The 21943-nt window shown below is 45.3% G+C and overlaps 1 protein-coding gene across 1 annotated transcript in view; it reads right to left on the reverse strand.

The window, feature by feature from the left end:
• Tmem45b (transmembrane protein 45B) overlaps positions 1 to 16554 on the reverse strand; it is a 40995-nt gene extending 24441 nt beyond the window's left edge. Inside the window, exon 1 of the mRNA XM_032909476.1 lies at positions 16326 to 16554. The gene's annotated coding sequence lies outside the window, so the exon portion shown is untranslated. The remainder of the gene's footprint in view (positions 1 to 16325) is intronic.
• Between the last annotated feature and the right edge of the window lie 5389 nt (positions 16555 to 21943).

Consider the following 21943-nt stretch of genomic DNA (forward strand, 5'->3'; position numbering starts at 1 on the left):
AATTGTTTACCCTAAAGTAATTATTTGTGCATTTGTTTAAGGAAATTTCACTGCTCTGAAGTCTTGCTTTTATGTATAAGCTCCTACTTTTCAATAGGAAAGACAACACACGGAATCCTATCGGCAGCTTTAAAGTAGAAACAGAACCAGATGGTGGGGGCAGCACAGGCCTTTAATCCCAGCACTCAGGAGGCAGAGGCAGACCTCTGTACACAGTGAATTCCAGGAGAGCCAGGGATAGCCAGGACAGAGGAACCCTGTCTCAAAAAACTAACTAACTAACTAACTAACTAACTAACTAACTAACTAACTAACAGACAAACAAAAAGTAGGAACAGAGTCAAGAACAGAATACAGCTTTAAATGCTGGACAGCTATGCGCCTGCCTGTGTCTGCTATAGTTAGAATCTACAGTGTCCCCAAAGGCCCATACGTTAAAGGCTGGTTTCACAGTGTGGTGGTATTGGGAGGACGTTTGAGATACACTCTTTAAGGGGATAGGTATCCTGGCCCCTCCTTCCTTTCTGTCCCATCCCAACATGAGGTCAGCAGTTTTTCGCTGTCCCTGATAAGTCACCACAGGCCCAAAGCTACAGGGCAGCTGATCATGGACCAAAGTAGTTTTGTCTCATGATGAGTTGAAAGAAGCTTCTTTTCTTTATAAGAGGGGTATCTCAGGTATTTGACTCAGTAATAGCACACCGCTCTACCATTCACAGAACTATATAGTAAAATAAAAGAAAATAAAATAAAAATCAAAGCTACAGTTAGTGGCTCTGAGCATTTAACCTAGGGGCTGAGAGAGATGAGCTCCACCACTGAGTTACTCCCTCAGGGCTGTTTCAAAGTTTGAGACAGCGTCTTGCTAAGCTTCCAAGACTGACTTTGAACTTGTGAAACCTCTTGTCTTAGCTTCTCAAGTAGCTGAGAGCAAAGGCATGAGCCACCACCACACATCCTGCTAATAATTTAAGCTAACGGCCTCTTCTTGAACAAGAGTAAACTGCAAGATGGCCAAGTGGATTAAGGCGCTTGTACGAGCCCCATGAGTTCAACACTTGGACCGACACAGTAAAGCGTTAACTGACTGACCTCTTCACCTTGTTCTTGGACCGCCATGTGTGCACCGTGCAAAGACACACACACACACACGGACACACACACACACACACACACACACACACACACACAAAATGAGTGTAAAAATGTATTCGAAAAGGAATAAACTTCTGGAGTAGCTCTATTTTGGGGAACCTAATTATAGTAAAGAGCTCTGAGAGATGTTTAATGATAAACCAACAAAATAGCCTACTTTGTCTAATTACCATACACACACCTAAACCTTTTCTTTTCTTTTTCTTTCCCTCCCTTCTGTCTCCTTCCTTCCCTCTGTTTCTTTTGTCTCTGAGACAGGGCCTTTCTATGTTGCTCAGGCTGTCCCGGAACTGTGTGTTTTAGGACAGCTTCAAACTCATCATCCTCCTGCCTCAGCCTCCTGAGTTTTAGGATTACAGAAGCACAACACTATTTGTGATAACATACCGTTGTTTATCAAGGTCATTCCAGTAAAGCTTCCACTGGAATAGTAAAGGCTAAAGCAAGAGAAAATGTCCTTTGAAGATGAACACAGGACCCATGAGATGTCTCAGTGGGCAGACCCGCTTGCATGTAGGCCGGATCTCACTCCCTGTGGCTCACAGGTGGCAGGGGAGAACTGACTCTGGAGAGTTCATCCGACCTCCGCGATGGGCTGTGGCCTGCACGCACTGGGACGCTCATACTAATTGAGATATTGCAACACTGTGCTCTATAAAAGGCTGCTTTCTAGTGGTCTTTCCTTGGTAGCAGTTGATTTTTATCAGGCTGAGCTGCTGACACCAAGAGAAGATGACAAACACAGGTGGAACAGAGGCAGTGGAGCAGTGTTGAGGGCTGCAGGAGCTGTTAGCGCAATCGTAGTGGCATGAGAGCCATTGAGGAGCTCCAGACAAGAGATGGAGCGGAGATGTTGGGAGGTAGAGATGATGAACTGGAGAAGGGAAATTGTGAGCCTCAGTCACCCAAGCATGTGCAGAGGGCTGCCAAGCCTCCAGGACAGGGGCTGCCAAACCCCGAGGACAGGGGCCGCCAAGCCTCGAGGACAGGGGCCGCCAAACCCCGAGGACAGGGGCCGCCAAACCCCGAGGACAGGGGCCGCCAAACACCGAGGACAGGGATCTTAGACAGCTGGGCCAAGAATGAGCTGTTGTCAAGGGTTGGGGACCCTGACATCTTTGGCCTGGCAGCTGTAATGTGTCACCATGGAGCTGAGGGTCCTGGCACCCAGAGCTTGTGTCAGAGCTGTAATACTAGAGGGTAGTGTTTGCCCCTGCTTACTACTACTGGGCCACCGTCACTGGAAAGGAGCCCAGTATCTGCCAAGTGCTGAGGCCACTGGCAGTAAAAGACCGGAGCTACAAACCTCTAACCGGAGGGCTTATAGCTTATCTCTGACTTCAGAGGCCAGAGCAATAGGTGCCTGGCCCTCAGGGTTTGGAACTGTAAGTCTCTGGGCCACTGAAAGACTTGGGTCTGCCAGCACCAGAAATGCTTCCCTTTGCAAACTCACAACTTCTATTCAACTAGGGTAAAAGACTGATCTGGCTGGCTGATCAGTAACAGTTTGGCATAGGGTTGTTTTTTTGTTTTGTTTTGTTTTTCCTTCCTTCCTTCCTTCCTTTCTTCTCTCTTTCTTTCTAACAGAAATCTTACTCTAGACTTAGGATCATTGTCTCCATGATTACATGAAAGCCATAATATCATATTCAGTTGATATTAAACTCCAGGGTCTGACTTTTGATTTTCTGAGCAGATAATATGTATAAAATGTAATCTCTTGTAATGGCGGACAGCAGCAGTAAGTAACAGCTCCGAGGCAGTCACGTGATCACAAGGGCACACAGATATTCAGGGGACAGTGTAGTGTATGTAGTTTTGACTTACGGTATTTTCCATTTAATCATAAGTCAAGGTTCAGAAGCCAGGAAGATAAGGGTTGGTATTGCAAACCTCAGACCAGACATCCAAAGAAGTCACTTGATTTGTGTATTTAGGAAAGTATCAAGGAATCTCATGTCAAAAGGAGCAACAGTGTCAACACCAGGGGGACCCAGTCTTAGTTGCTATTTTCTTAAAGAAATAGATTTGAGGAAGCATTGTGAGGAATCTGCTTAATTTTCCCTAAACCTAGTTTTCATCTTTGAAAAATGAGATTGGATTTGATAATCTTTAAGACTATGTGCAACTCTAAATTATTCTTCCTAAGACACCGAACAAAGCTGGGGGAAAAATGGGCTAAGCAAAATATCTATAAATTAGCTTCTAAGAGTTTGAATCAAGAGTAAGTGTTCCTTGTCCATCAAACAGTTTATATCAGCATTACTTCCAACAACCGATTTTATGTTACATCAAATATTTTTAGATTTTTATATGATTCAGTTTCATTAAGAGTTTCAAAACGATTAATTTCTCCCAGTTGGGAGGCTGAGCCAGGAGGATTGAAAGTGTTAGCCTGGGCTACATAGTGAGACCCTGTGTTAAAAACAAACAGACTTCTGGGTAAGATGGAAGATTTTTAAGGAGGTTGCAAGGAATGACTGTTTTAGGGAAACCGGGGACCTGGAATATTTTAGAATCCCATTAGCTGCTGCTCAGTCTCTAGGATCCACTTGGTCAGCTCTCAAGTACATTTCTCTACCACTGACGGACCTGCTGGGACAACAGCCAGACTCTGAAGTTGGGCTACACAAGGCTACCAGACTTCTCCCAGAAGACCCACAAAGGCTTCGTTTTTATACATGGGGTCCCCAGCAACCTCTATTGGGACCACCATGAGCACCCTTGAAACCGTGGGAAGCACGGGAAACCTCTAAACAATGCGGCCACTTCCAGCAGGGTGGGGCCACAGCAACGCAGCTGAGTAGAGTAAATGTTACAGCTCTTCGGGGAAAGACTTCCTCAACAGAAGTGTTCCAGCTCCACTCTGGAAGGGGAAGGTCCCCCCAGTGCAAGAATAACAGCTCTGCTCCGAGAGGTATCCTGGTCATTGGCAGCCCGGGAACACCGCAGAGTCATACCACACAACAAACCTCACATGGGAAAGAAAAATCCCATGTGTGGAGGGTGGCTGACTCCAGGTGGGTGAGAAGGAACAGCAAACTGAGCGGAAAGCAAAACTTTATAGGTTTCTTTCTGGGGAGGGGTGAGCTTTCCAGGAGGCTTGGGATTGGTGGAATTTTGTGGCCTGATTTTGGGGCAAACTCAAGGATTAGTGGGATTCTTTTTCTTGGCCCTGGTTTTGGCTTGGAGTCAAGTCAAGGACAGGGTGTTCTTTCCCTGCTCCCTTAACCCCATAGATTGCCTCAGCTATCACAGAAAACTGCCTAGCAGACGGAGTGAGACTCCATAAGGGAACAGAACTAGTTAAAAATCAGTGAGTTTAGCTCAGAGCAGAAAGACTGAAAAAATAACACCCAGGCAAGAGATTTCATTGGAAATGTTGTATCTCCACTCAGCCCTAATTCATACTTTGGGATAGAGGAACTAGCACTTTCCCCTCCCGATCAAACACTGCCTTTAAAAAAAAAGAAAACTAGTATTGCCCTGATACCAAAAAAGAACTAGTGGCAAGTTTCCCTGATGAACATAGACACAAAAATTCTCAATATAACACTTGCAAACTGAAGTCGAGTACATCAGAAAGGGCATTCCCCATGACCAGTTTGCCTGTAGCCTATGGGTTCAGAGATCAATAAATGTAACCTATTAATACGTGTAATCCACCATGTAAGTGAACTAAAAACAAGTCATATGATCATCTTAATATATTCTGGAAAGACCTTTGGCAAAATTCAACATAACCTTGAGAGGGAAACCCTCGAGAGACTAGTGGTGGAGGGAGCATATCTCAACATACTAAAGATCATATACATCAGACCTATAGCCATAAAGATCATATACATCAGACCTATAGCCACTGCTGTGTTAAATGGAGAGAAACTGATAAGCACTCCCACTGAGATTAGGATAGGACAAGGGTGCTCACACTGGTCATGTCTATTCAATACAGAGCTTGAAGCCTTAGCTAGAATAGTTAGACCAGAGAAACACACACACACACACACACACACACACACACACACACACACACACACGGGGATACGAATAGGAAAGGAAGAAGTCGACTCGTCCCCATTTGCAGATGATATGATTCTGTATGTGAATGGTCCTCACAACTCCAGAAAACTACTAGAGCTGATGGATGGTTTCAGTCAAGGGGCAAGTTGCATAATTAACATATCTGAGTCTGTGGCCTTCTTAAATACCAACGACAAACACTTTGAGAAAGAAATCAGGGGCATAATCCCATTCACAAGAGCCTAAAAAGAAAATTCCTTGAAGTAGGTGAATTACTTATAGATGAAAATTATAAAACACTAAAGAAACTGAAGGAGAAATCAGAAGATGGAAAGACTACCCACTGTCACGGATTGGTGGGATTTATATTGTGAAAATGATCATCGTACTAAAAGCAGTCCACATATTCAATGTAATTTGCATTAGAATTCCAACTGGACTGTTCGTGGGGAAAAACAATCTTAAACTTTTTATGGGAGGCACAAAAGATGGCAGATAGTCAAAACAGTCTGAAACAATAAACACTGCCAGAGGTGTCACTACCCCTGACTTTGAATTAGTCAGAGGAGGCTAGGCTGACTCTAGGACAGGTTTCAAACTAGCAGCTTAGGAGACGAGGTCTAAGAAATGGGCAAATCCAGGCCAGCCCAGGCAAGTCAATTACTAATAGAAAAAAACCCAGGCTCCAGCCTTCACACCCAGGTAATGGTTCTGGAATTCCTAGAGATAGAGTAAGATGAAACTCATCTACCCTGGAACTCCACTGTGCTTTAAATGGAGCCTTCGAGCTCCCTTGATTGTCTATCTCAGTAATGGGAGACCCCAACGTGCTGAATTTCTGCACAATAAAACACTCTTTGGGAGTCTGTTCCTGGCTTCCTTTGGGTGAAGATGCAGAACTCAGCCTCCTCCTGCACCTTGCCTGCCTGGATGCTGCCCTGCTCCTGCCTTGATAATGGACTGAACCTCTGAACCTGTAAGTCAGCCCCAATTAAATGTTGTCATTTATAATTATATATATATATATATATATGTGTGTGTGTGTGTGTGTGTGTGTGTGTGTGTGTGTGTGTGTATGTATGTGTATATATATACACACTCTTTGTGTTTACATACTGTTTGAGTCCAGGGTGTCATTCTTCGGCAAATCACAGAGCCTTACATCTTGTGGATGTGTCCAACTGTGTGTGTTCTCTGTGTTTTTTTGTCCTTTTTCTTTGATTGCTAGGATGGGACAGGCACAAAGCACCCCACTGGGCTTGGTCCTGAACCATTTTAAGAACTTTTGTTGAGTCGTAAAAGACTCTGGTCTAGTTGTTCGTCCCTGCTAACTAACCAACCATCTTTTGCAGGAATGAATGGGCCACCTATAAAGTAGGATGTCCTGAGGAGGGGACTTTCCATCTTCCCATCATTTATAGGGTAAAGGTTTAGTTTATGAGGGCTGGGGCCACCGGGACCAAATGCTATGGGCCCCGCCACTCCCCACTCTTCTTCCTCTAAAGGAGGGTCAGCCCTTTCAGCTTCCAAGGAGGATCTCTGTCCCCCTCCTTATCTCCCTGCTCCTGCTGCCCCTGCCCCAGCCTTGGCAGCACAGGTAGAGGGAGAAGCAGCCTCTGACACCCCTGACTCTCCTGACTCCACTTGGAGTCCACATCATACTTGGTCCGTACTGCCCAGAGGGCTGACTCTACTATGGCCTGGCCTTACTCCTCTAGGCTATGGGATCCCTAGAGGCTCAGGGGAGACAGTTCATGACACACTATTTGCCAGTAATGATCTTTACAGTTGGAAGTTGCAGGCTCCACATTTGTAGAAAGGCCATCAGCTCACACAAGTCCTCTAGACTCAATCATGCTCACTCACTTACCCACTCGGGATGACTGTCAGCCACTGCTCCAGGTCCTCTTCACGACAGGACAGAGAGGATCATGGGAGCAAATGGGTTGCCCACTCAAGCCCAGGCTGAAATGGATGCAACCTTTTCTTTGACTGGACCTGACTGGGATTTTAACATTGCTGAAGGTAGGGAGAGGCTCTGGGTCTACCACCAGATTCTGATGGGGGGCCTCCGAGAGGAGTCAGACGACCCACAAACTTGTCTAAGGTGAGCCAGGTGATGCAGGGAAAGAATGAGAGCCCCAGGGAACATCTAGAGAGACTTTTTGAAGCCTATAGGACCTACACTGCTTTTGACCCAGAAGCCAGAGAGCACCAGTCAGCTGTGAACATGGCTTCTGTTAACCAAGCTGCCCCTGACATCCGTTGGAAGCTTTAGATACTGGCACCAAAAGCCAGCCTCTAATTGCCTTTGAATGGCAAGACTTGGAGAGAGGCTTCAAGAAATAACTAACTTGGATACGCTTGCCTCAAGGATTCAAGAACTCACCCTCCACCTTTGAGGAGGCACTGCATGAGGACTTGGGTGAGTACTGGCTGGCCCACCTCCAAATAACTGTGCTCCAGTAGGTATTGCCAGGGGGTCCTCAACTTGGAGACATGCCAGGAGGCCACATGAGACCTGCTGCAGGAGCTGAGTCAACTTGGCTACCGAGTGTCTGCTAAGAAGGCCCAGCTTGAGGTCACCTGTCTAGGATACATATTCAAGGAGGGGAGGTCAGCTAACGCATGCTGGCAGATGCCTGGGAAGTTAACCATCTTTAACATCCCAGTTCTGTCAACCTGAAAGCCAAGTATGGGAATTTCTGAGATCTGCAGGTTTTGTAGACTTAGGGTTCCAGGGTCCACTGAGGCTACCAGGGGCCAAGAAGAGAAAATAGAATGGACCTAAGATGGACATGGCTTTTAATACTCAAGGAAGAGGGGCTGAGAGATGGCTCAGCTGTTAAGAGCACCGACTGGTCTCCCAGAGGTCCTGAGTTCAAACCCAGCAACACATGGTGGCTCACAACCATCTGTAATGAGATCTGATGCCCTCTTCTGGTGTGTCTGAAGACAGCTACAGTGTACTTATATATAATAAAAAAGTAAATCTTAAAAAAAAAAAACAACTAAAATAAACACGCATATAAAAAAGACTCAAGGAAGAGCCCTGTTGGAGGTCGTGGACTTCCTGGTTAGTCACAAACCTTTCCACCTCTATGTAGATGAGAGAAAGGGGAGAGCAAAGGGGGTGCTCACCCAAACTTTGGGACCATGGCAAAGACCTGTGGCTTATTTATCTAAGAGTCTGGACCTGGTGGCCCAAACATGGCCAGCCTGCTTCTGGATCATAGCTACTACCACCCTGCTAGTCATAAATGCTGACACAATAACCATGGGGTGGGAACTTGTTATCGCCACACCCTATGCTATTAAGGGGACCCTCAAAGATCCATCTAACCAGTGGCTGTCCAACGCCAGACCTGCACTTTCAGGCTCCCCCTCACTTGCACTTTTGAATCCCCCTCACTTGCACTTTTGAATCCCCCTCACATAAGATACAGCCCATCATCTGCCCTAAACCCAGTCACCCTGCCACCTGACCCATCCTCAGACGGGCAGCATGACTGCTCTACAGCTCTGGGGCACATCCAGAACATCGTGCCGGACTCCACCTACCCTGGCCAGATGCGGAACTTATCTACTTCACAGATGGGAGCAGCTTCATCCAGAGTGGAATCGGGTCTGCAGGGGCAGCAGTAATGGACGTGGACTCTATTATGTGGGCAACTGCTTTGCTGCCAGGAACTTCAGCCCAGAAGCTGAACTAAAGGCTCTAACCCAGGCTTTAAAACCAGCAAAAGGAGCCATAGCTAATGTTCCCACCGACAGCAGATGGGATTACTGACTGCTGAAGGAAAAACCATCAAGAATAAGGAAGGGAAGCTTACTCTATGGAGGCATCATGGCTTCCTCTCAAAGTGGCCACAATTCATGGCCCCCAGGCATCACAAAGGACACCAGAAATAGCCCGAGGGAACAGGCTAGCTAATAAAGCTGAAAGGGAGGCATCCCAGGCTTCCACTGACAACATCCTGGTAGTTTTGCCATCGCTGGGCTCCCAGCCATCCCTGAGTATACTGCTAAAGACAAACGGCACCAGGGGAAATGCCCAGGAGTTTACATAAGAGAGGATGGCTGCTGACCTCGGAAGGCTGCACCACCCTACCCGAGGAGTTTGCTGAGCCACTCATCCCTCAGATCCACCAAGCTTCACACCTGGTCACAGAAAGCTGAAGGGACTTCTGTGAGGTTCGTAAGGTACAAAACATTTGACTTAGGACACTTGGTTGACCAGGTGATCTCAGACTGTACCACCTGCCAGGCTGGGAACCCCTCAGGCCCCAATCAAGGAGCCAGAATCAGGGATCAACAGACAGGGGCTAATTGGGAAATTGATCATACAGAAATAAAACCAGGAACATACGGATACAAGTATTTGCCAAGGCCATGACAAGCTATAAATTGGCAATTTTAGGAAACTAGACCTAAGAACTGAGCAAGCTCAGGCAAGTCAATTACTTATAGAAAAAACAAAACCCAAAAAAACGCTGGGCTCCAACCTCTACACTCCAGTAATGGTTCCAGAATGCCTAGAGTTAGAGCAAGGAAAGCCCATCTACCCCGGGAATCCTTGAAAATAGTTTCCAGCCTCCACGCCCAGGTAATGGTTCCGGAATGCCTAGAGATAGAGTAAGATGAAGCTCATCTACCCTGGAACTCCAATGTGCTTTTTTTTGTTGTTGTTGTTTTGTTTTTTTGTTCTTTTTTTTCGGAGCTGGGGACCGAACCCAGGGCCTTGCGCTTCCTAGGCAAGCGCTCTACCACTGAGCTAAATCCCCAACCCCACCAATGTGCTTTAAATCGAGCCTGTGAGCTCACTTGGTCGTCTCTCTATCTTGGTAATGGGAGCCCCCAGCACGCTGGACTTCTGCAGAATAAAACACTCTCTGTGTTTGCATATTCTTTGAGTCTGGGGTGTCATTCTTTGGCGAGTCATGGGCCCTTACAGTGCCACAGTGATGAAAACAGCTGGATACTGCCACTGAATAGGCAAATTGGTCAAAGGAACTGACTGAAGACCCAGATATTAGTCTAAATATAGTTAGCCACCTAGTTTTTGACAAAGGTAACAAAAATGCACATTGAAGAAAAGACAATCTTTTCAAAAAATGATGCTGGGGAAATTGGACATCTACCTGTAGAAGACTAGAGGTTGACTCTTTTAAACTTTTGGTTAAAGGATTATTTTATTTTGCATGTATTAGTGCTTTGCCTGTGTGTTTATGCATCACCTCCACGCATTGCCTGCAGAGGCCAGAAGGGGGCATCAGATCCCCAGGAACTGGAATTATGGGTGGTTACGAGCCACCCTGTGGGTGCTGGGAACCAAACCCCAGTCCTTCACAAGAGCTACCAGTGCTCTTAACTTTTGAGCCATCTCTCCAGCCCCGAAAGTTCATTATTTCTCATCAAGTACGAAAATGAATTCCACATGTACCAAAAGCTTGAAAACTATACCCAAAACTCTGAGACTTCTAGAGGAAAAAGAAAGAAGTAAGCCCACTTCAGGATATAGACTCAGGTGAAGCCTTTCTACAGGATCCTGGCCATGCAGCAAATAAGACCAACAACCAACATGGGGCCTCATGAAATTAAAATTTCCTGTACTATGGAATCAGTTGTTAACCAGATGAAGAGATGGCCTAGAGAATGGGAAAGAGAATCTTTGCCAGCTGTACGTTGGACAGGCGATTAATATGTGGAATGTAAAATAAATAAATAAACAAGCATAAAGCAAACAGTTCGATTTAGAAAGTGGACTACGGAGCTGGACAGAGTTCCCAAAAGAATAAATGTAAATGACTAATACACATTTTTAAGGCACCTCCAGCACTCAGAGAAATGAATGTTAAAGCTTACATGGGGCTGCCGTCTTGTCCCATTCAGGATAGCTAAGATCAAGAAAAGAAAACAAAACAACAAATACAGCAAGGGTATGGGGAAAGGAAAATGCGTATCTGCTGTTGGTAGAGTGTAAATTGGAAGTCAGTACTCAGGCTCCTCAAAAAACTTGAGAGAGATGCATCATATGACACACTTATACCACTTCAAGGCATAGACCCAAAGGCCTCTCCAAACCAGTACAGGGCTACTTGCTTATCCATGCCCCTTGCTGTTCTAATCACTATAGCTAGGAAATAGAATGGACTCAGCTAGATGCCCTTCAACTAATGAACTGCATAATGAAAATATGTATATATATATACATGATGGAATTTTATCCAACTGCAAGAAAAAGAAATTATGGAATATGCAGGAAAATTTATGAAACTGGAAAGTATTAGGTTGACTCAGGTGACACAGGCCTAAAAGGACAAATGCTACATGCTCATACTCATATGTGGATTCAGCTTAGACGTAGGTTTGCGTGCATAACTCCGGATGCCTGTGAAAGCCAGGATACTAGAAATGAGCAATTGCAGAGGGGTTTGGGAGAATCTTAAAGTAGAACACAGGTGGTATGAAGGGGTAAAGGGGGATAATGGGAGGCATTAATTAAGGGGGGATGCAATTGAAGAGGGAAGGTTGTGGGAGGTATAACTAACACAAGGAGGTTTGAAAAAGCCATATGGAACTCTACTATCTTATAAACTCATTGGGAAAAAAAAGTTTGAATAGAAGTACCCTAGAGGGAAAACAAAACAAAACTCACAGGAGGAACTATGGAGACAAAGTGTGGAGCAGAGACTGAAAGGCCATTCAGAGACTGCCCCACATGGAGAAGCAAGCATCCTATATACAGCCACCAAACCCAGACAATATTGTGGATGCCAAGAAGTGCATGCTGACAGGAACCTGCATAGTTATCTGCTGAGAGGCTCTGCTAGAGTCTTACAAATACAGAGGCAGATGCTGGCAGCCAACCATTGGACTGAGAACAGGGTCCCAATGGAGGAGTTAGAGAAAGGACTGAAGTAGCTGGAGGGGTTTGCAACCCCATAAGACCACAGTATCAACCAACCAGATCCCCCCAGAGCTCCCAGGGAGTAAACCACCATCCCAAGAGAACACAGGGATGGACCTATGGCTCCAGCCACATATGTAGCAGAGGATGGCCTTGTTGGACATCAATGGGAGGAGAGGCCCTTGGTCCTGTCAAGGCTTGATGTCCCAGTGTAGGGGAATGTCAGGGTGGGGAAGTGAGAGGGAGTGGGTGGGTGGATGAGGGAGCACCCTCATAAAAACAGGGGTGGGGTGGGATAGTGGGTTTCTGGAGGGGAAATGGAATAATATTTAAAATTTAAATAAAAAATGCAATTAAAAATAGGAAAAAATGTATCTCTTTTTTATAATAAATGTATCATTTTCTGTGATGTAGCAAGATCAGTAGCCAACTATATAAATAAATCCAGTACTAAATAAAAAAAAAAACATGCTAGATGGTGGGATAACGCTCCTTCTATAAGCAATGTTATTAAACAAAAGCCCCAGTGCCCAATATGGGATACCCTTTGTGCTGTTAGGCAGGAAAATCCCAGCAATCGTCCCTAAAACAATACAAGGTATGCCATTGCTTTTGATTATCCGTTAGAATGTGATGGTGAGACCCTATTGCTGCAGACATCATGCGCTTGGTCATAGGATATTCAAGTCAGTACTGGACTGGGTGTTTTCTCCTGGCTGGCTAGCTTCCACAGTGCTGGAAAGCTCTATGCATTCTGCTAGGGGAGAGAAGTCCTCGACAGTTTTGTTCAGCTGTGAACTCTTGAGAGCAACAGTAATGATTGACCTGGGGATATTACCGGTGTTGCCGTAGTGGCATGAGTGCTAGAGAGGTGACTAGCTGCTTTTTATCAGATGTACGGCCCACTCCACAGGGGGAGCGCATGCTTGGCATCGTAGCCCTGGTCAGGAACCTAAGCCCTAGGGGAGAGCCTACTGCTATTAATATGCTGAATATAAAATCAATTGCCTTCCAAATACCTTTATTCATACCCATAAGTTAATGCAGCTCTCAGCCCTCATCTGAGAAGCTACTTCAGTGGGCTGTGACTAGTGAAGAGACACACGGTTGGTTAAGATACAAAGAATAAACGACCATGAGGTGCTCGGCATTAAGTGTGTGTCTGTGTAACCTCTCTCCCCGCCCAGGGTACTGGGGACATTGTAGAAGAAATGGCAGAAAGTTTGTAAGAGCCCAAGGTTAGGGAGAGCTCTGAGAACTGATTTTTTTTTCTTTCTTTAATGGCTGCTACTCATGAATCCACAGCAACTGGTTGGTTATCTGTGTGAGACTTGAAGACCTGCACGAGATCAAGACAATCAGTATTCCAGAATGGACAGCAGAGGGACACTCGAGATACCGTCCTTGGCTGAGGAGCCCTTGGCATTCGACGGCTCCTGGGTTACTCTTGGGGAGGGACAGTCATTTCTTTCCTTCAGGGCTGTGGCTCATGGTAGATTGTTCATACTCCAGGGGGCGGCTCCGCAGTCATGGGCATGGTCGGAATACCGATTTGATTTAGCGTTTTTTTTTCTTTTTAAAGGAGATAAGAGATGAGATTGGCAGGGAAAATGTGTGTGTGTGTGTGTTGTGTGTTTTGTGTTGTAGTGCAGCATGAGTTGGAGGGAGGAAACTGTGCGATGGATATGACCAAAATACATCGTATATATTTGTGAGATTCTCAAAGAATAAACAATATATATAAAAATAAATATGAATGTTTAGGAGAAACAAATTGTAATGTCATAAAACTTATAAACTAATAATACAAAATTACCTAGTATGAACTGTGGTATTCTGGAAAGCATTCTTTTTTTTTTTTTACTTATTTATTTATTATACTTTTAATACACTGTAGCTGTCTTCAGACACACCAGAAGAGGGCATCAGATCTCATTACAGATGGTTGTGAGCCACCATGTGGTTGCTGGGATTTGAACTCAGGTCCTCTGAAAGAGCAGTCAGTGCTCTTAACCATTGAGCCATCTCTCCAGCCCTCTGGAAAACATTCTGATTGGAGCCCCGGCTCTACCATTTCATAACTGGACAGCGCTGTCCAGGTACAAAATGGCTTGATTTCTGTTTCTTTGCATATGGAGGAGAGACCCTACTTTTATCTCCCAGTGCATTAATCACTCTGTGGTCTATGCAAGATACTGATGACGCCTCATGAAATCCAACTCCTGGCAGCAGAACATTGTGGCTTGCCGTGACAGTGTCAGAATAACTCTGCACCACGTACAGGTGGCTGATAGACCTTTCAAATTTTCTTCCGGCCTCAGAATATAAGCTTTGTACTTTTAAAGGGTGTCAGTAAAAAAACTCCAAAGAGTTAAACTTTAATATGGTTTTATTTCCAGTTCTAGAGAAGGCTAGGGAGAGAGAGCTGGGCGGTTAAGAGGGTGGAAAAGTTCAGAGTTCAGTACGTGTGTGTGTGTGTGTGTGTGTGTGTGTGTGTGTGTGTGTGTGTGTGTGTGTATGAGGTATGGTGCAATGTAAATAATCTACTGTTTGCCTTATGACCATCTGTAAAAACATATGGAAAAGAAATGTTTTTTACAGAGCTACCTGGTTTTTGCTAACATACCAGTGACATTAAACTCCCTATAATTAAAAAGTTTTGCAACCTTAGATACTTCAGCTAGGAAGGTAGTTTTCGGAGTGGTAACTGTCCTTACCTACTTGGTTCAACAAGCAAAAGAATGATAACCTTTGATTGACCTTTGATCATGCTTAACTCATAGTGCATATGGTGTCTGTACTTTGTACCCTTGAACATGCAGCTGATAACTATCTGGAAGCAACGAGAAGTGTCAGAAGTCCCCTTGATCTCTCTCCTTTCCAGTGCTCACCTCGAAGTGACATTTGCCAAGATTAAGTCATAGCTATAGCCAAAAGCACTTCAGGGAAGACCCCAGACAAAGTAACTGACACATCCTGTGAGATTCGACAGCTTCACCTTGGCCATCAGAGGCAGCATCCACCAGAAAGGCAGGAGAAACGACCACAGAACACCTTCCTAAACCAGAGCAAACCGAAGTTCTTCCGTAGGAAGGAAGGAGGAAAACTAAGATTATACCTTGCTCACTGCTCATCCTCTGTAAAAACAACGATTCCTATTTAGTAGATCCTTACGATCAAGTTCTTATGTCTTTCCCTGAGACTATAAAACAGCAGGTAACCACATTATTATTAAGAAATAAACTGTCATCAAGAGCTGCTTTTTTGGGGGCTTCAAAAAATCCAGTTTCTACCGAGTAGATAGCGCGTATTGAAAAAAAAAAAAAAAAAGCGCAGGTTGCTTGTGAATAAAACTATTTAGATTGGTGTGTATTTAGAGAGACTGCGTCTGCCTTGTCAGCTTTGATGACTACGCTAAGCCTAAAGTCAAATAGAACCCAGGGTAGGGCGACAGAGGAAGCAGTGTGGGGAGATGGGAAAAGAGGCTCCAAAGAGAACCGAATGGAACGAAGCAGCCGTTGCTGAGACCTTAGGCGAGGTAACTGCTCTTAAGCTTTTAAAATTCCGTTTCAGGAAGCCCCACCTTTCCCCGCTGAAGTACAGATCTCTTTTCCATTAGCGTGCGCCTTGTCTCCAGGGTCAGTCCCTCCGGATTCAGACCGGTTCCCCTACTTTGAGGCCAAGGCGGCGGCGTTACTCTTTGCTTTTAGAAGCTGAGACGAAATGATGGCTGGAAGAGCTGCATCAATCGTCTCTCATTACCAGACTTCCTGGCCTAAGGAATGTATCTGGTTCCCGTATTTGTGGCTCCTTAGCTAACAAGCAGCGACAAGGGTGCTTGGGGTGCAAGCGAGCCAGTCCGGGCAGCCTGAAAACAACTTGAAGTCTCCTTAAAAAGCACGCCACCTAAGGGGGATCCCCTGCTCCAATAAGACGGAATGAATGCAGGGCTTCGCACCTAGTCGCGGTAACGCTGAGGACCCGAATCATTCCAGGACCCCGGGGGCAGTGCAGAGGAGCAACTCCCGCCGGGGCTGGTGAGGAGAACTATTCCTAGCCCCGAAAGGGCTAACCAAGAGCTTCCTAGGCACTAGGTCCCCTCTGCATCCCAGCACCCTCCCTCAATCTGAGTGCGCCCTTCTTCAGCTCCATCTCCTTCCTAAAGAGCCCACTCGCGATCCGCGCCTCCCCTCCCAGGTGGTCCCTCCCTTTCTCCTCTTGACCCAGCGGGGCATCCTACCTTTTCCGAGCCTCAGAGGTGTCCACTTGCCAGCTTCGGTCACACGTGTGACCGCGGGTGCCCAGGAGGTGCAAGCGTCCGCACCCCGTTCCGCCCGGCCCCGCCCGCTGCAGGAGCTGGCAACCCCCAGATGGCCCTAACCCGGTCGCTAGCACGACATCAGGTGGCTCAACACTGCACGTTTCTTCCAAGCACCTTTTCCCTGCTTCAGAGTCCCAAGCTTCAGAGAGGCTTTTGGGGTGTGTATGTGTATGTGTGGGAGCAGGCACTCCCTAAAAAGTGTGATCCTGAAGCCCGGGTGCCTGGATCATCCAGGTATACTACTAATGGAGACTTCCTGTTATGCTAAGTGATTTCTGGCTTGGGAGAAAGGGAACCTCTGAGAGGGAATATCTCTGAATTTTTCCAGCCAGAGGACCACAGCCAAAACACGGGACAAGGGAGCCACTGACCACTCACCTGCCAAGGAAGGCTCCAGTGGGTGATACATGGGCTTTGCTTCTTTCTTTTTCTTTTCTTTTCTTTTCTTTTCTTTTCTTTTGTTTTGTTTTGTTTTGTTTTCTTTTCTTTTCTTTCCTTTCCCTTCCCTTCCTTTCCTTTCCTTTCTTTTCTTTTCCTTTCCTTTCCGTTCTTTTCTTTTCTATTCCTTTTTCTCCATCCATCCATCCATCCATCCATCCATCCATCCATCCATCCATCCATCCAATCAGTTTGCTTTGTTCACATTTGACAAAAATCTGTCGGGTGGGCACGGTTTTGGATTGGTGTGAGGAGAGTTTCCTTCCTACCTTGGACCAGACTTTCATTGTGGTGTTTAAGATGCTACAGCCTTTACTGCTTTCTGTAGCATTTGTAGCTAAGAGACTGACCTTATTTTGCACCGTGGTTGCCCCCTTTACGCCCTAAAGATACGAAGAAGAGAAAGCCAGCACTAAAGTTCTCTTCATACTCAGGTAAGAACCAAGGAGGGGTACTAGCAGAGGAGCCTATGAAAAGCTGCTGTGTTTTCAAAAAAGGCATTATGAGAATCTGTATTCTCAGCTTGGGGCCTAGTACTCGGAGGAAAGTATCAGGTCCCATCCCGGTGTGTGTCCACACCTGCAGATTTTGAAATAGAGGAAACAGACTAACCCTACACAGTCATGAGCCTGGGAGAGGCTGCTCTTGGTCATCAGATCTGCCCGTCTGACAGCTGTCTGCTCAGTAATGTTTCATTTTCCTCATGGGCTAAGATCCTGAGACAAATGTGTACAGTTTTATTGATATAGCTACTGGTTAGCAAAGATACTTTGTAAGTTCCACTTATGATTTTTGAGGCAGGGTCTTGTGGAGCTCAGGCAGGCCTCTACCTTGCCATGTAGCCAAAAATACAAGCTTGGAAAATACCAATTGAACTGCATCCTCTGTGTGTGTGTGTGTGTGCGTGCGTGCGTGTGTGTGTGTGTGTGTGTGTGTGTGTGTGTGTGTATGATGTGTGCATGTTCACGTGGGTATGTACATGTGGAGGCAGAGGTCCATGTTGGGTAGCTTCTCTCTCCCTCCAGCTAAGTTTTTAGATGAAGTTACTCATTGACCCTGCAGCCTGTTCACCTATTCAGTTAGATTATGGGCCAAGCCAATCCCAGGGAGCCTCCCTTGTCTGCAGTGAGATTATGGGGATGTGCAGCCCCCTTCACGCCCAGCATCTTGCATAAATTCTGGGATCTGACCTCAGGCCCTCATTCTTGCCCTGTAAGCACTTTACCCATGGAGCCTCCTCCCCCGCCCTGAGATACTTCTTAACATTGAAAAATCAGAACTTAGAAAGGGATCTCTGCCTAGAACTTAACATCCAGATAATAAGACACGCCAGGTTTTAAGGTATACCTTTGACTGTCGTTAACTTCATTGATCAACAGTTTTAATAAAAATCAGTTTCAATGAAGTAGGTCACAAGGATCAGGAAATCAACTTTGAAATTTTACAATAACAACAATTGTATTATTATATACATTGTGTATATATATAGTATAATAATAATTGTATAATTATAAATTATAACAATGAATTATTATGTAATCGTTTTCTGTTAAACAGGGAACTCTGAAGTGGTGACACATATTTGTGTAATCTCACCATTCAGGAGCTAAAGGCAAAGGAAGTAGAAGTTCAAGGACAATACGGGCTTCATGAACTCTCAAAAGACAAAAGTAGGGATGAAGGAGTGGCGCAGCAGTTAAGAGCACTGGCGACTCTTCCAGGAGACCTGGGTTCAATTCCCAGCACCCACCTGACAGCTCACAACTGTTTTTTTTTTTCCCGGAGCTGAGGACTGAACCCAGGGCCTTGCACTTGCTAGGCAAGCGCTCTACCACTGAGCTAAATCTCCAACCCCAAGCTCACAACTGTTTATAACTCCAGTCCCATAGGATCTAATTTCCTCTTCAGGGCACTGCACATATGTGCTGCATGGACGTACACGCAGGCAAAACACCCATGCGTGTAGAATAAAAATAAGTAATAATTAAAAAAAACCCCAAATAACACAAATATAACAGATTAGCATCTGGTATGTCCCTATGTGGACTTCAGCAGAGGAAGGATGGCCTTTTCAAGTCTCAGAAGGACAAATGATGTGCGTGTTTCCTCAGATGTAGAATTTACAAAAATAAGCAAAAAAAAAAAAAAGTGAAGGGAGACTATGTGGAAGATGGGAGGGGATCTAAAGGAGGGGGAAAGGGGAAACGTGAGAAGATAATAGTGAGAAGGAAGGGAAAGTAATTGCTTGCTTTCAGGCGGGATTACATGGGAGAGCTGTGGGAGGGGGAGGGAGCGGACCGAGCAAACACGGGTAAGTTACAGTGCTACCTAGGTATGAAGCTGTCAGAGGAAACCTATTTATGTTCTCGCTAAGAAGGAAATAGAAGCACGTCATGGGAAATGGGTGATTTTTGTAGATGTTACTAGTATAACTGTGTTAGTCCTTTTAAAAGCTTTTAACATTGCGACTAGAGAAGCGGATCGGCAGTCAAGAGAGCTTGCTGCTTTTCTAGAAGCTTGGTTCCCAGCATCCAATGGCACAGCTCATAACTGCCTGTAACCATAGCTCCAGAGAGTCAAAGCCATTTTCTAGCCTCTGTAGGCGAATGCACATATATGGCAAACACGTAAGCATTTGCATGCATGTGTGCACACTTACACATGCACGCGCACGCATGCACACACACACACGCACGCACGCACGCGCGCACACACACACGCTAGCACACGCACACACACAGTAACAATCTTTTAAACACAAGTAAATTGCTATCCACTCTCCCCTTGGTCAGCATGCTACCAGCTGGGCACATGGCCACCCACCCATTTTTCCCAAGGAGGAGTTAGATAACGAAGCTCGGGTCACTGAACAGAGGTTAGGGACGACAGGGAACATGTGGGAAATGTCCTAAAAGGAAAGGGATGAGTCCGTCCTCATCCCTTTCCCTTACCAGTGACAAGGTAGAGGGCCAACCTTGGACCAGGAGCTATCGATAGACTAGAGTATAGCAGTGTAAGGAGGGATCTCCGGGTGAATTCATGGACTGGCCTGGGTGAGTCTCTCACTGAGCATCTCCAGAACGTTCTGTGAAAAAGAAAATGTTCTGTGTAAGTCCTGGCTAGTTGAGGTTTTCGTGTATCTAAATCTCAGTGAGCACAAAACAACTTTCCTCTTGGTTTATAATATCAACAAACCAAATGTAAAGGTGGGCAGGAGAAAAAAAATTCATAATATTCACTTTGCCTGGTAACCACAGCTTTGGAGTTTCCAACTGTAAGGAACCAATGGATAATAATTGCTTTTTGAAACAGGGTTGAGCTAGCCTTGAATTTGTTATGATCTTAAAGCCTTTATTCCCCTCTCAGTCATGATGGTCATGACTAATCTGGCTTAAAAAGAATAAACTTAATCTTTTTTAAGGTCTGTCTTTATTTTTAATTGTCTGTGTGTGTGTGTGTGTGTGGTGCTATGTGTTGCTCTCAGAGGCCGGAAGTGGGCATCAAATCCCCTGAAGCTGGACTTATAGCTTGTTGGAAGCCATCTTAACACGGGTGGGGGGTGGAGGTGGGAGGGCTGGGAACCATACTCGTTGGTTCTCCAAGAGCAGGGCTTGTTTTCTTAACTGCCAATCCATCCTCACAGCCCCCAAGAACCTGAAACAGTATGGTAGCACTGTTTATAACAGCAAATGGTCAGTGTGGGAGTAAAAACACATTACAGTATGTTCATCCCAGGGCTCGTTTATTTCTCTTTAAAATTAGTTAAGTAATTTGCTTTACATTCCAATCTCCATTTCTCCCCCCTCCTCTCCTCCCAGGGCTTCCCTTTGACACCACTCCCCCTACCTGCTTTTCCTCCCTTTCTCTTCAGAAAAGGGAAGGCCTCCTGTGGATGCCAACCAGTCCTAACATACCAAGTTGCTGTATGACTAGGGACATCTACTAGACTAGGCAGCCCAGCAGCAGAAAAGTGTCCCAAAGGCAGGGAACAGAGGCAGTGGCAGCCTCTACTCTAATGTTAGGAATCCCACATGAAGACCAAGCTACACCATTGTTACACATGTGCAGAGGGCCCAGGTCAGTCCTACACAGGCTCTCTGGTTGTGACTTTTATGGACACAGGTTAGTTGATAACTGTAGGGTTTTTGTTTGTTTGTTTGTTTGTTTGTTTGTTTGTTTTGTGGTGTCCTTGACCTCTCTGGCTTCTATAATTCTTCTCCCTCTTCCACAGGACTCCCCAAGCTCGTCCTGATGCTTGGCTGTGAGTCTCTGCATCTGTTTCCATCAGTTGCTGGGTGAAGTCTCTCTGATGGCGGCTATGCTAGGCTCCTGTCTGCAGGTATAGCAGAGTATCATTAATAGTTGCCAGTGCCGGGCAATGGTTACACATAATGTTTTTTTTTTTTCTTTCTGTAATGTACGGTACTGCAAAAAATAAAAAAGAATTGATACCTATAGGAAAGGAAAATGGCAGTGGTGTATTGTTAAATTAGGAAGTCTGCAGTCTGGCGAGGCATTTTGTTTTCCTGTTTTAAATTGTAATAGAACATATATGTTGTAGCATAGACTATTTCAGCCACTGCTTGATTACAGAGTTCAGTATGTATCTTCACTAAGCTGTACTCACTCACTAGCACTCACTAGCAATCTTCACAGTTTCATGGCCAGATTCACCCATCTAATAGGAACCTTTCTGCCCTACTTCCTGTGTCTGTGAATTTGATGGCTGGAGGTAACCATGTAACTGGAGTTCTGTATTACTTGTCTTTGTGTGTCTGGCTTGTTTCACCTAGCATAACATCTTCAGATTTCATCCGTACTCTTATCATGTATCAGATTTTCATTTCTCTTGCTTGGCATTATTTTATTGTATCTTTATAAAACATTTAATTTAATTATTCATTTCATGGTGAAATTTTGGATTGTTGGTACATCTTGGCTATGAACATTTGTGTACAAATATCCAAGTCTCTGCTTTCAGTTTCTGTTAATATACCCCAAATATTTTTTTTTTTTTTTCTTTTTTTTTCAGAGCTGGGGACCGAACCCAGGGCCTTGCGCTTGCTAGGCAAGCGCTCTACCACTGAGCTAAATCCCCA

This window comes from Rattus rattus, chromosome 8 (genome assembly GCF_011064425.1).
Source record: "Rattus rattus isolate New Zealand chromosome 8, Rrattus_CSIRO_v1, whole genome shotgun sequence".
In the NCBI taxonomy this organism is placed as follows: domain Eukaryota; kingdom Metazoa; phylum Chordata; class Mammalia; order Rodentia; family Muridae; genus Rattus; species Rattus rattus.